General features: G+C 36.1%; 1 protein-coding gene across 2 annotated transcripts in view; it reads right to left on the bottom strand.

The window, feature by feature from the left end:
- The window catches only part of LOC138319293 (protein dispatched homolog 1-like), a 36,447-nt gene extending 27,112 nt beyond the window's left edge, over positions 1–9,335 (bottom strand). For both annotated transcript variants that reach the window (XM_069262339.1, XM_069262343.1), the window contains exon 1: positions 8,898–9,335. The gene's annotated coding sequence lies outside the window, so the exon portion shown is untranslated. The remainder of the gene's footprint in view (positions 1–8,897) is intronic.
- Between the last annotated feature and the right edge of the window lie 4,708 nt (positions 9,336–14,043).

Here is a 14,043-nt window from a genome sequence, read left to right as displayed (position 1 = left end):
AATGTTGTGATAAACTGCATATAAAGTTTGCACTATGTGAATAGTGGATAGTGTTACAAAACTAAAAATCTGATTTGTAATGTTTGTTTTATGATTATATTCGACGACGATTTATTTTACGTCACAAATTATATTTGACAAACAACTGAAATCGCCTTATAAATGAGGGCTGCTTACAGGAACACAACTTGTAGGCATTAAAAAGTCAAAACAAGTCTGCAATCTCTAGCGTTTTCGCAGCTATCGCTGCTCTTCAGGAGATGTTTAATATATATAAACATAACAAGGCCAACAATACCACTCAAGTATTGAAATTTTAATAAAAGTTTTCGTGACAGATGCGCATGCACGTATCTCTATGAGTATGTACTTAAAACTATTTCGACGTTTACCACAAATATCTTTCCGAGACTCAAATTCACACAATATTTTGATAGAAGTCCCTTAATAATCTGAAAAATGCCTGTTGTGCATAAATATGTACATGCAACTTACAAGTACTTCAACATAACAACAACTTTCAGCGAAATTCTCGGTGTCACATAGAAGGTTAAACACACTCGGATCTATTGCTCCGTTCCCACAAATGTGTATGGAACATCTGTGTACGACTTCACAAAGATATCCTGGACATGGCCTTGCTCCATACAAATATCCTCGTCCTGGTTATTGTATTGGTGTTTTGTTGTGTTGTGTGATGTTGAGTTGTGTTAATGTGTGAGGTTGTGTGTTATGTTGTTGTGTGATGTTGTTGTGTGATGTTGTGTTGTGTTGTCGTATGGTGTTGTTGTGTTGTGTTGTTGTGTGTTGTTGTGTTGTGGTGTTGTGTGTTGTGTTGTGTGGTGTGGTGTGGTGTGTGGTGTGGTGTGTGGTGTGGTTTTTCTCTAGGTACTCTAGCTCCTCTACCTCCTGAACCCGGCACGTCCTGACATGACCCTGACTGCTAATAGGACGTAAAACAAAAATAAACCAATCCAAACTAACTAATGTATTTGACTGATAACCTTTTGCTAATTTCTGCACTTATTTTCTTCATAGTATCATAAAAAATCGATAGAAATGTGCAAAAAAATAAAATCTTGGCTTTTGATAAAAATAAAGACCTTTAATTTTGGCATTTATTTTTTCCAAAGTAAGATAGATAGATAGAGTCGACAGAGGCCAGTCATCGGGAAAGTTGGGTTACGTAATAATAAAACGAGTTCTTATGGGGACACCTTTCAACGGGGTCCATTTCCAACGGGTCGGCGTGAAAAGTGCGCTTAAAGTTCAGTTTTTAACGGTTTTTGGGGGTCCAATTTCAACGTTACTCCGGCACAGGGCGCTTCTCCCTTAGGAGTGGGACCGAACATCTATGTATTCGTGATGTCCCGGTGTCTATAGATGAATGCTTCCTCTGTGATAAATTGTGTCTTCCTGATCGGTAAATTACCTGAAACAGTCTCCATGGCCGGTTCAAGAGTCGGCTATGGAGAAAGGACCTTGTCTTATCAAGGCATAGACCCAACTATCTCAGGTATGCAGACGATCAATTGTGTGTTTATAAAAGAGATAATTAAGTAAAGTCGTCTTGCAAACATATATATAATATGTATTGTTTAAGAAACAGAAGATCTAACATTTACTCCTTTACTAATATATTTCGTTTACAGCCTTCAGTAAGGTTGTAATAGCTTCCATTCAGTATTTTTTTTCAGAGGTGACTTATATTAATGGAAACTTCCTATGTTTCAATGATTTCAATTTGCAAACTGTGCACTTTATTTGTGAAGCTAATTTTCTGCGTTTTACCTATCAAAAAGATCATTACAGCTACTTGATAACGTCCTTGGTTTTGTAAATTGTGTTCAAATTGTTGTCGATCTGACGATAGTTAATGCTTCACTAGTCACACAAACAGCAGGAAGTGTTGACTTTAAAGTAAATATGGAGTACGTCACCATACACTTATTAGTACGCTTACATAATGAACATGTAATATCAGGTAGGACACAAACAAAGACAACAATTGCTAACTTAGACTTGAAGCAGGATCGATAAGTTCTTTATAATCGAGAACATTTCTGCACAGCAGTAAGCACTCTGTTCATATCATAACATGTGTGGGATACACAGACTTCAATGTCAGTTTATAAAAGCTATGATGATAGTACCGTAACCATGGTAACACATTGAGGTATATGCTGTCAGGTGAATGTATAACTCTGGTAACACGTTGGGTATATTGGGTCAAATAAGATAGATTAACCCTGATATTTACGTTATGGTACACTTGGTTAGTTTAACATGGGTTATTTATTAAAACTTGCAAGCTTTATAATTCCCAAATTTTATAACTGTATTTTGGTTACAGACGACTGAAGACTAATGTCACTGATATTGTTCCTGGGGAATAGATGAATATATACTGCTGTGAACTAGGGCTGGCTCATGTTATAGGACAGGAAAGAGTTTATGTAAATATTAATTGAACTGATAATTTGTAAAAGTGGGGTCGTAGTTACCACTCAACACAACAAAGATCACATTATCAGCTAAATAATATATTCATATCGAATAAGTCAAGTCAACAGGAGACGTATGTAAAACAATATATAAGTTCTATTGTCACAGGGAGCTGTGCTATCTAGAGCATGACAATCATTCCAACACGATACCTTTGTTGAATAATGGCAAGCCAGGTATACAATATCTTCATAACACCATAGTGTGTCCAACTATGGACAGATGACTTTAATAACAACAACGAACAAACCACGGACAGATGACTTTAATAACAACAACGAACAAACCACGGACAGATGACTTTAATAACAATGGAGAACAAACCACGGACAGATGACTTTAATATCAACAACAAACAAACCACGGACAGATGACTTTGATAACAATGGAGAACAAACCACGGACAGATGACTTTAATAACAACAACAAACAAACCACGGACAGATGACTTTAATAACAATGGAGAACAAACCACGGACAGATGACTTTGATAACAACAACAAACAAACCACGGACAGATACTATACAAAATAACAACAACGAACAAACCACGGACAGATGACTTTAATAACAACAACGAACAAACCACGGACAGATGACTTTAATAACAACAACGAACAAACCACGGACAGATGACTTTAATAACAACAACAAACAAACCACGGACAGATGACTTTAATAACAAAAACAAACACGGACAGATGACTTTAAACAACAAGAAACAAACCACGGACAGATGACTTTAATAACAACAACGAACAAACCACGGACAGATGACTTTAATAACAAAAACACAAACCACGGACAGATGACTTTAATAACAATGGAGAACAAACCACGGACAGATGACTTTAATAACAACAACGAACAAACCACGGACAGATGACTTTAATAACAACAACGAACAAACCACGGACAGATGACTTTAATAACAATAACAACAAACCACGGACAGATGACTTTAATAACAACAAAACAAACACGGACAGATGACTTTAATAACAACAACAGAACAAACCACGGACAGATGACTTTAATAACAACAACGAACAAACCACGGACAGATGACTTTAATAACAACAACGAACAAACCACGGACAGATGACTTTAATAACAATGGAGAACAAACCACGGACAGATGACTTTAATAACAACAACAAACAAACCACGGACAGATGACTTTAATAACAATGGAGAACAAACCACGGACAGATGACTTTAATAACAACAACGAACAAACCACGGACAGATGACTTTAATAACAACAACACAGACGAACAAACCACGGAACAACACGACAGAGACTTTAATAACAATGGAGAACAAACCACGGACAGATGACTTTAATAACAACAACAAACAAACCACGGACAGATGACTTTAATAACAACAACAAACAACCACGGACAGATGACTTTAATAACAACAACAAAACAAACCACGGACAGATGACTTTAATAACAACAACGAACAAACCACGGACAGATGACTTTAATAACAATAAACAAACCACGGACAGATGACTTTAATAACAATGAAACAAACCACGGACAGATGACTTTAATAACAACAACAAACAAACCACGGACAGATGACTTTAATAACAACAAACAAACCACGGACAGATGACTTTATAAAAACAAACAAACCACGGACAGATGACTTTAATAACAATGAACGAACAAACCACGGACAGATGACTTTAATAACAACAACAAACAAACCACGGACAGATGACTTTAATAACAACAACAAACAAACCACGGACAGATGACTTTAATAACAATGGAGAACAAACCACGGACAGATGACTTTAATAACAACAACGAACAAACCACGGACAGATGACTTTAATAACAACAACGAACAAACCACGGACAGATGACTTTAATAACAATGGACAACAAACCACGGACAGATGACTTTAATAACAACAACAAAACAAACCACGGACAGATGACTTTAATAACAACAACGAACAAACAACATGACTTTACAACAACAACGGACAGATGACTTTAATAACAAAAACAAACCACGGACAGATGACTTTAATAACAACAACGAACAAACCACGGACAGATGACTTTAATAACAACAACGAACAAACCACGGACAGATGACTTTAATAACAACAACAACAAACCACGGACAGATGACTTTAATAACAATAACAAACAAACCACGGACAGATGACTTTAATAACAACAACGAACAAACCACGGACAGATGACTTTAATAACAACAACAAACAAACCACGGACAGATGACTTTAATAACAATAAAACAAACCACGGACAGATGACTTTAATAACAACAACGAACAAACCACGGACAGATGACTTTAATAACAACAACGAACAAACCACGGACAGATGACTTTAATAACAATGGAGAACAAACCACGGACAGATGACTTTAATAACAACAACAAACAAACCACGGACAGATGACTTTAATAACAACAACAAACAAACCACGGACAGATGACTTTAATAACAACAACAAACAAACCACGGACAGATGACTTTAATAACAATGGAGAACAAACCACGGACAGATGACTTTAATATCAACAACAAACAAACCACGGACAGATGACTTTAATAACAACAACGAAACAAACCACGGACAGATGACTTTAATAACAATTGACTTTATAACAACAACAAACAAACCACGGACAGATGACTTTAATAACAACAACGGACAGATGACTTTAATAACAACAACAAACAAACCACGGACAGATGACTTTAATATCAACAACAAACAAACCACGGACAGATGACTTTGATAACAACAACAAACAAACCACGGACAGATGACTTTAATAACAACAACAAACAAACCACGGACAGATGACTTTAATAACAACAACAAACAAACCACGGACAGATGACTTTAATAACAACAACGAAACAAACCACGGACAGATGACTTTAATAAACAACACGAACAAACCACGGACAGATGACTTTAATAACAATGACGAACAAACCACGGACAGATGACTTTAATATACAACAACGAAACAAACCACGGACAGATGACTTTAATAACAACAACAACAAACCACGGACAGATGACTTTAATAACAACAACGAACAAACCACGGACAGATGACTTTAATAACAACAACGAACAAACCACGGACAGATGACTTTAATAACAACAACGAACAAACCACGGACAGATGACTTTAATAACAAAACGAACAAACCACGGACAGATGACTTTAATAACAACAACGGAAACAAACCACGGACAGATGACTTTAATAACAACAACGAACAAACCACGGACAGATGACTTTAATAACAATGGAGAACAAACCACGGACAGATGACTTTAATAACAACAACGAACAAACCACGGACAGATGACTTTAATAACAACAACAAAAGAACAAACCACGGACAGATGACTTTAATAACAACAACGAACAAACCACGGACAGATGACTTTAATAACAACAACGAACAAACCACGGACAGATGACTTTAATAACAACAACGAACAAACCACGGACAGATGACTTTAATAACAACAACAAACAAACCACGGACAGATGACTTTAATAACAACAACGAACAAACCACGGACAGATGACTTTAATAACAACAACAAACAAACCACGGACAGATGACTTTAATAACAACAACAAACAAACCACGGACAGATGACTTTAATAACAACAACAAACAAACCACGGACAGATGACTTTAATAACAACAACAAACAAACCACGGACAGATGACTTTAATAACAACAACAAACAAACCACGGACAGATGACTTTAATAACAACAACGAACAAACCACGGACAGATGACTTTAATAACAACAACAAACAAACCACGGACAGATGACTTTAATAACAACAACAAACAAACCACGGACAGATGACTTTAATAACAACAACGAACAAACCACGGACAGATGACTTTAATAACAACAACGAACAAACCACGGACAGATGACTTTAATAACAATGGAGAACAAACCACGGACAGATGACTTTAATAACAACAACAAACAAACCACGGACAGATGACTTTAATAACAACAACAAACAAACCACGGACAGATGACTTTAATAACAACAACGAACAAACCACGGACAGATGACTTTAATAACAACAACGAACAAACCACGGACAGATGACTTTAATAACAACAACGAACAAACCACGGACAGATGACTTTAATAACAACAACAAACAAACCACGGACAGATGACTTTAATAACAACAACGAACAAACCACGGACAGATGACTTTAATAACAACAACGAACAAACCACGGACAGATGACTTTGATAACAATGGAGAACAAACCACGGACAGATGACTTTAATAACAACAACGAACAAACCACGGACAGATGACTTTAATAACAACAACGAACAAACCACGGACAGATGACTTTAATAACAACAAGAACAAACCACGGACAGATGACTTTAATAACAATGGAGAACAAACCACGGACAGATGACTTTAATAACAACAACGAAACAAACCACGGACAGATGACTTTAATAACAACAACAAACAAACCACGGACAGATGACTTTAATAACAATGGAACAAGAACAAACCACGGACAGATGACTTTAATAACAACAACGAACAAACCACGGACAGATGACTTTAATAACAATGGAGAACAAACCACGGACAGATGACTTTAATAACAACAACGAACAAACCACGGACAGATGACTTTAATAACAATGGAGAACAAACCACGGACAGATGACTTTAATAACAACAACGAACAAACCACGGACAGATGACTTTAATAACAACAACGAACAAACCACGGACAGATGACTTTAATAACAACAACGAACAAACCACGGACAGATGACTTTAATAACAACAACGAACAAACAAACCACGGACAGATGACTTTAATAACAACAACGAACAAACCACGGACAGATGACTTTAATAACAACAACAAACAAACCACGGACAGATGACTTTGAATAACAATGGAGAACAAACCACGGACAGATGACTTTAATAACAACAACGAACAAACCACGGACAGATGACTTTAATAACAACAACACAGAAGATGCAAACAAACACGGACAGATGACTTTAATAACAACAACGAACAAACCACGGACAGATGACTTTAATAACAACAACGAACAAACCACGGACAGATGACTTTAATAACAACAACGAACAAACCACGGACAGATGACTTTAATAACAATGGAGAACAAACCACGGACAGATGACTTTAATAACAACAACGAACAAACCACGGACAGATGACTTTATAACAACAACAACAAACCACGGACAGATGACTTTGATAACAATGGAGAACAAACCACGGACAGATGACTTTAATAACAACAACGAACAAACCACGGACAGATGACTTTAATAACAACAACAAACAAACCACGGACAGATGACTTTAATAACAATGGAGAACAAACCACGGACAGATGACTTTAATAACAACAACAAACAAACCACGGACAGATGACTTTAATAACAACAACAAACAAACCACGGACAGATGACTTTAATAACAACAACGAACAAACCACGGACAGATGACTTTAATAACAACAACGAACAAACCACGGACAGATGACTTTAATAACAACAACGAACAAACCACGGACAGATGACTTTAATAACAATGGAGAACAAACCACGGACAGATGACTTTAATAACAATGGAGAACAAACCACGGACAGATGACTTTAATAACAATGGAGAACAAACCACGGACAGATGACTTTAATAACAATGGAGAACAAACCACGGACAGATGACTTTAATAACAATGGAGAACAAACCACGGACAGATGACTTTAATAACAACAACGAACAAACCACGGACAGATGACTTTAATAACAACAACAAAACAAAACGACTTTAGATGACTTTGCAATAACAATGTTTCAGATAAGAACAAACCACGGACAGATGACTTGAGGTAATAAAACCTCATGACTCCAAAACCACGACAATAATGTACTTTTAAAGTGGAACACGGACAGATAAATGTCACTGATATTATTCCCGGTGAATAGAAGATGAACAACAACTACTGTGAACCAGGGCAGGGTTATGTTAAACGACAGACAAAGAATTGTGTAAATATTATAATAGACCCTGTAAGTTGGGTCGTAGTTTCCACTCAACACAACAAAATATCACATTATCAGGTACCTAAACAATATACATATACTCATATCGAATAGGTCAACAGGAGACTTAGGTAAGACAATATATAAGTTCTACTGTAACAGGAAGCTGTGCTATATAGAGCACGACAAGCATTCCAACACGATCTATACTGTTGCTGAATAATGTATAGCCAGGAATACGATAGCTTCAGAACACCATACCTGTCTCCTTGTAATCCTCGTTGTACTGACAATGTAAGTCCCAATGTTTTACGATTCCGATGGATTCCAGAGTTGGCCACAAACAAAAATGGTTTCAACACTAATCGCATAAAACACTTTAACCTCCTACAGTTTTAGTTTAGAGTCCCCAGAAAGACAGAATGTCCTTGTACATGTTTCAGGATTGTCACAGCAACTCTCCCGATCTGGAAATCACCTTGGTACCTTGGCGGCATCCTACGTGTCTGATGCGATCGCCAAATGGTTGTTATACTTTTGTAATAGTCATGGTGCAAACCTTTATCGCAACCTTCTCAATCAACACATACGGGCTACCGTGTAATGTCCAGTTGATTTACTGATCCGGATTGTCTAGTACACATGTACTATCGAGTCCGCTTTCTGCTGGAATCAATACACAACTACCTGTAATAGGTAAGCGGCAGCCGTGTCTATATACCCACAGCGCCGCTTCAGTGATCACACAGTGTGATTAGGTCAGTCGTACTGAATAATATCCACATTACACCAACTGTAACTGATCAAATAAGGACAAATAATATCCACATTACACAAACTGTAACTGACCCAGTCAGGATAAATAATAACCACATTACACAAATTTTAACTGACCCAGTCAGAACAAATAATATCCACATTACACAATAATATCCGTATTGCACAAACTGTAACTGACCCAATCCTGACAAATAATATCTACATTACACAAACTGTAACTGACCCAATACTGACAAATAATATCCACATTACAAAAACTATAACTGACCCAGTCAGGACAAATAATATCCACATAACACAAACTGTAACTGACCCAATCCTGACAAATAATATCTACATTACACAAACTGTAACTGACCCAATCAGGACAAATAATATCCACATTACACAAACTGTAACTGACCCAGTCAGGACAAATAATATCTACATTACACAAACTGCAACTGACCCAGTCAGGACAAATAATATAAACATTACACAATAATATCCGTATTACACAAACTGTAACTGACCCAATCCTGTCAAATAATATCCACATTACACAAAGTGTAACTGACCCGGTCATGACAAATAATATCCACATTACACAAACTGTTACTGACCCAGTCAGGACAAATAATATCCACATTAAACAAAATGTAACTGACCCAGCCAGGACAAATAATATCCACATTACACAAATTTTAACTGACCCAGTCAGAACAAATAATATCCACATTACACAAAGTGTAACTGACCCGGTCATGACAAATAATATCCACATTACACAGACTGTAACTAACCCAGTCAGGACAAATAATATCCACATTACACAATAATATCCACATTACACAAACTGTAACTGACCCAGTCAGGACAAAAGATCCTTCTTTATTTCCTGGACCTTGCCAATGATCATGGTTATCGTAGTATTAATGGAATAGATTTCAACCTACACTTGATAACATTGTATGTTTTTGATATTGTTTATATGTATCTTATTATTCATGTTGTCTTTCTTCTTGAGTATTGTTTACACTGAACCATTACCTATTCCTATTCTATAGTTTCATCATGTTATCTTTCTTGTTGCTTTAACTTTTAATTTGTTTGAGGTAGTTAGTCGCCATATCCTTGTTGCTATAACTTTTAATTTGTTTGAGGTAGTTAGTCGCCATATCCTTGTTGCTATAACTTTTAATTTGTTTGAGGTAGTTAGTCGCCATATCCTTGGTGCTTTAACTTTTAATTTGTTTGAGGTAGTTAGTCGCCATATCCTTGGTGCTTTAACTTTTAATTTGTTTGAGGTAGTTAGTCGCCATATCCTTGTTGCTTTAACTTTTAATTTGTTTGAGGTAGTTAGTCGCCATATCCTTGTTGCTTTAACTTTTAATTTGTTTGAGGTAGTTAGTCGCCATATCCTTGTTGCTATAACTTTTAATTTGTTTGAGGTAGTTAGTCGCCATATCCTTGTTGCTTTAACTTTTAATTTGTTTGAGGTAGTTAGTCGCCATATCCTTGTTGCTTTAACTTTTAATTTGTTTGAGGTAGTTAGTCGCCATATCCTTGTTGCTTTAAATTTTAATTTGTTTGAGGTAGTTAGTCGCCATATCCTTGTTGCTTTAACTTTTAATTTGTTTGAGGTAGTTAGTCGCCATATCCTTGGTGCTTTAACTTTTAATTTGTTTGAGGTAGTTAGTCGCCATATCCTTGTTGCTTTAACTTTTAATTTGTTTAAGGTAGTTAGTCGCCATATCCTTGGTGCTTTAACTTTTAATTTGTTTGAGGTAGTTAGTCGCCATATCCTTGGTGCTTTAACTTTTAATTTGTTTGAGGTAGTTAGTCGCCATATCCTTGGTGCTTTAACTTTTAATTTGTTTGAGGTAGTTAGTCGCCATATCCTTGGTGCTTTAACTTTTAATTTGTTTGAGGTAGTTAGTCGCCATATCCTTGTTGCTATAACTTTTAATTTGTTTGAGGTAGTTAGTCGCCATATCCTTGGTGCTTTAACTTTTAATTTGTTTGAGGTAGTTAGTCGCCATATCCTTGGTGCTTTAACTTTTAATTTGTTTGAGGTAGTTAGTCGCCATATCCTTGTTGCTTTAACTTTTAATTTGTTTGAGGTAGTTAGTCGCCATATCCTTGGTGCTATACCTTTTAATTTGTTTGAGGTAGTTAGTCGCCATATCCTTGGTGCTATAACTTTTAATTTGTTTGAGGTAGTTAGTCGCCATATCTTTGTTGTGTGAATTCTTTGAGTGAATAGATCGTCTTGTTTGACGGTTTTTTGTAACATAACACTTACGTGGGATGTTGTTGTCTATAAGTAGAAGTAAAATATAATGTTTTGCACGAGGATGCTACCCAAGAATAAAAAATCCAGTTTTATTTGAACTTTGTTCTAATAAAGGATATGGAATTGCAAGGTGCAATCTTACGGAGATGATACATGTATTAGACAAACCTGATATTTAAATTAGTTAGATTTACATCTCACGAAAAGAAAATTTCCAAACACTGAAGGAGCATTACATTGTTTGTGGTCGGAGTACAACGACCCGATGCAGGTCCTTCATGAGACTGGTCAATGCTGTTTCTTTTGGAGCTCGATCTAAAATCATTTGCAAACGTAACAGTGAACCTGTCGTTGACCACGATGCCATAATACGCATAATTAGGCTTGGTCTTTATCATGGTGGACACAACTGTCACGGACAAGGTATCCTCAGAGACCTTAACTTGATATCTATGCTTTGATCTAGGAAATTCGATGCTGAGTTTGAAATACGGTTAATTTTGTATCTACACAGTGCGTTCTTCTTTAAGTAGGCAATGAGCAATGATAATGTTTTGTCCATTTCAAAATCTATCATTGCTCATTTTATTATGTTTGACCGCACATTGAGGACAGAATTATTTTCTATATAGGTGTCTGACAAGGGTTGAAAGTTTAGCGGACGTTAACCAAAACGGAACGATGCACATGTCATCTCTCAAGGAGATCGCAAGGAATTAATCTTGACTCATTACCAAGGTTACTGTTAATACCATACATACGTTATAACACAAGTATAACAACAGTGTAGATAAACTTGGAGACAATGACATTCACGAGTATATGTCCCGTTCCACGACAGCGTTTAAAACTAAGAGTGTGTGAGGTCCTAAACAGTCGACGGCTCCAAACTTCGATCAGTATCACATGAACGCTTAATTACTCATGCTTTTATATCACAACCCTTTCAAAGGGAATATCAGGCCAACTTTTTTTATTAGAACAATATGCGCAGAAATAGTGTAAAATAATCCTGGTGTTCTTATGCATGCGAGTCTTTTGATCTTTAGAAAGGTGTTCGATCGGCGATCAGATTGGAGCGAGAGAAGGAAACTTTTTACATACGAGATAGCAGTTGGAATGTTTTCTGTAATATCCATGTCTTATGAACCGAACAATTAGACAAGATATGCAGGAACTTCACGGGCTGTTTTGAAATTGTTTTGAAGGTGTAACCAGCCTTATCTCGATGGTAGATACCCAATACCCGTATATCTCTCATCGATAACACTAAAAAGATTGTATGGGACTAGACGACATTGTCTGCCGGAAAGGACAGCTGTCGGCTCCAGTTAACAACGAATCATCGCAAACGGCTTGTGTCTGGTATCGTCCGTGTTACCCGAATGTCAAGGCTGGTACCAAAACAAGCATTATTACATTATTGAAAATATGTGTAGATTGGTAATGTTTTTTACTAATGATAAAATGAAATAATATTATCTAAATAAGCAAAACACTGAGTGTATTGAAAATGGATGATGACAGTTAATAGGTACTAATATATATTGAAAATACTCTAAATCTTGATAGTATATCTCTTCATTTAAATCGACATTTATTTTTTCAGATAATAATTTTAAATGCATAGACAATCTAGATCAAAGCGGCTTAAGTTATGGCAATTTGTTTGATGTTGATCGAAATGGATATGTTTTTCTATTTTAAACTGTTATAATGGGTTTTTATCTTATGTAGTTTGAATGATCAGTAGGTTCATTTCATGGTTCTACTAATACGGTAATTATGTAACCTCCTTGGTTGTATACTAATCCCCCCACGGACGCACACCTGTATGCAGGTAATGATCTTATACATGACAAATAATATAACCTTGTGGATACCCACTGTACCTGTTTATACCATAAAATAATGGGATACATTACAGTCAGTACCGCAGTATAATCATGTCAAGGTCTGGGCAACCAGTCGTGTGACGTTACTTATGTTCTTATCTTAGTTATGTTTATGAAGAATTTAGCTTATATTAAATGCGATTCCATTTTGTTAGATCAGTGCTTTTAGACATAGGCAATTTAATTAAAAGTAAACATAGATAAGTAAAGGTTAACGCTAGGTTATGGTGATAATGGGGAGCTCAAGTCGATTTTATAGTGCACCCACTAAAATGTACTGTCCAAGTTTCACGCAAGATTACAATGAATATCACAAAATAAAAATTGATATGACCAATGCTAATATAGTTAAAGTGAGAAATTCAATTGTTTTACTTCACCAGTAGCTAATTTAAAATGCCTACAAGGATTGTCACATAATTAAAAAAAAAAAATTATGTGTCGTGCAAATACCCAT

The sequence above is a fragment of the Argopecten irradians genome, chromosome 3 (assembly GCF_041381155.1).
Source record: "Argopecten irradians isolate NY chromosome 3, Ai_NY, whole genome shotgun sequence".
NCBI lineage: Eukaryota > Metazoa > Mollusca > Bivalvia > Pectinida > Pectinidae > Argopecten > Argopecten irradians.
Note: the sequence above shows the minus strand (reverse complement) of the source record. Positions and strands in the feature narration are given on the sequence as shown.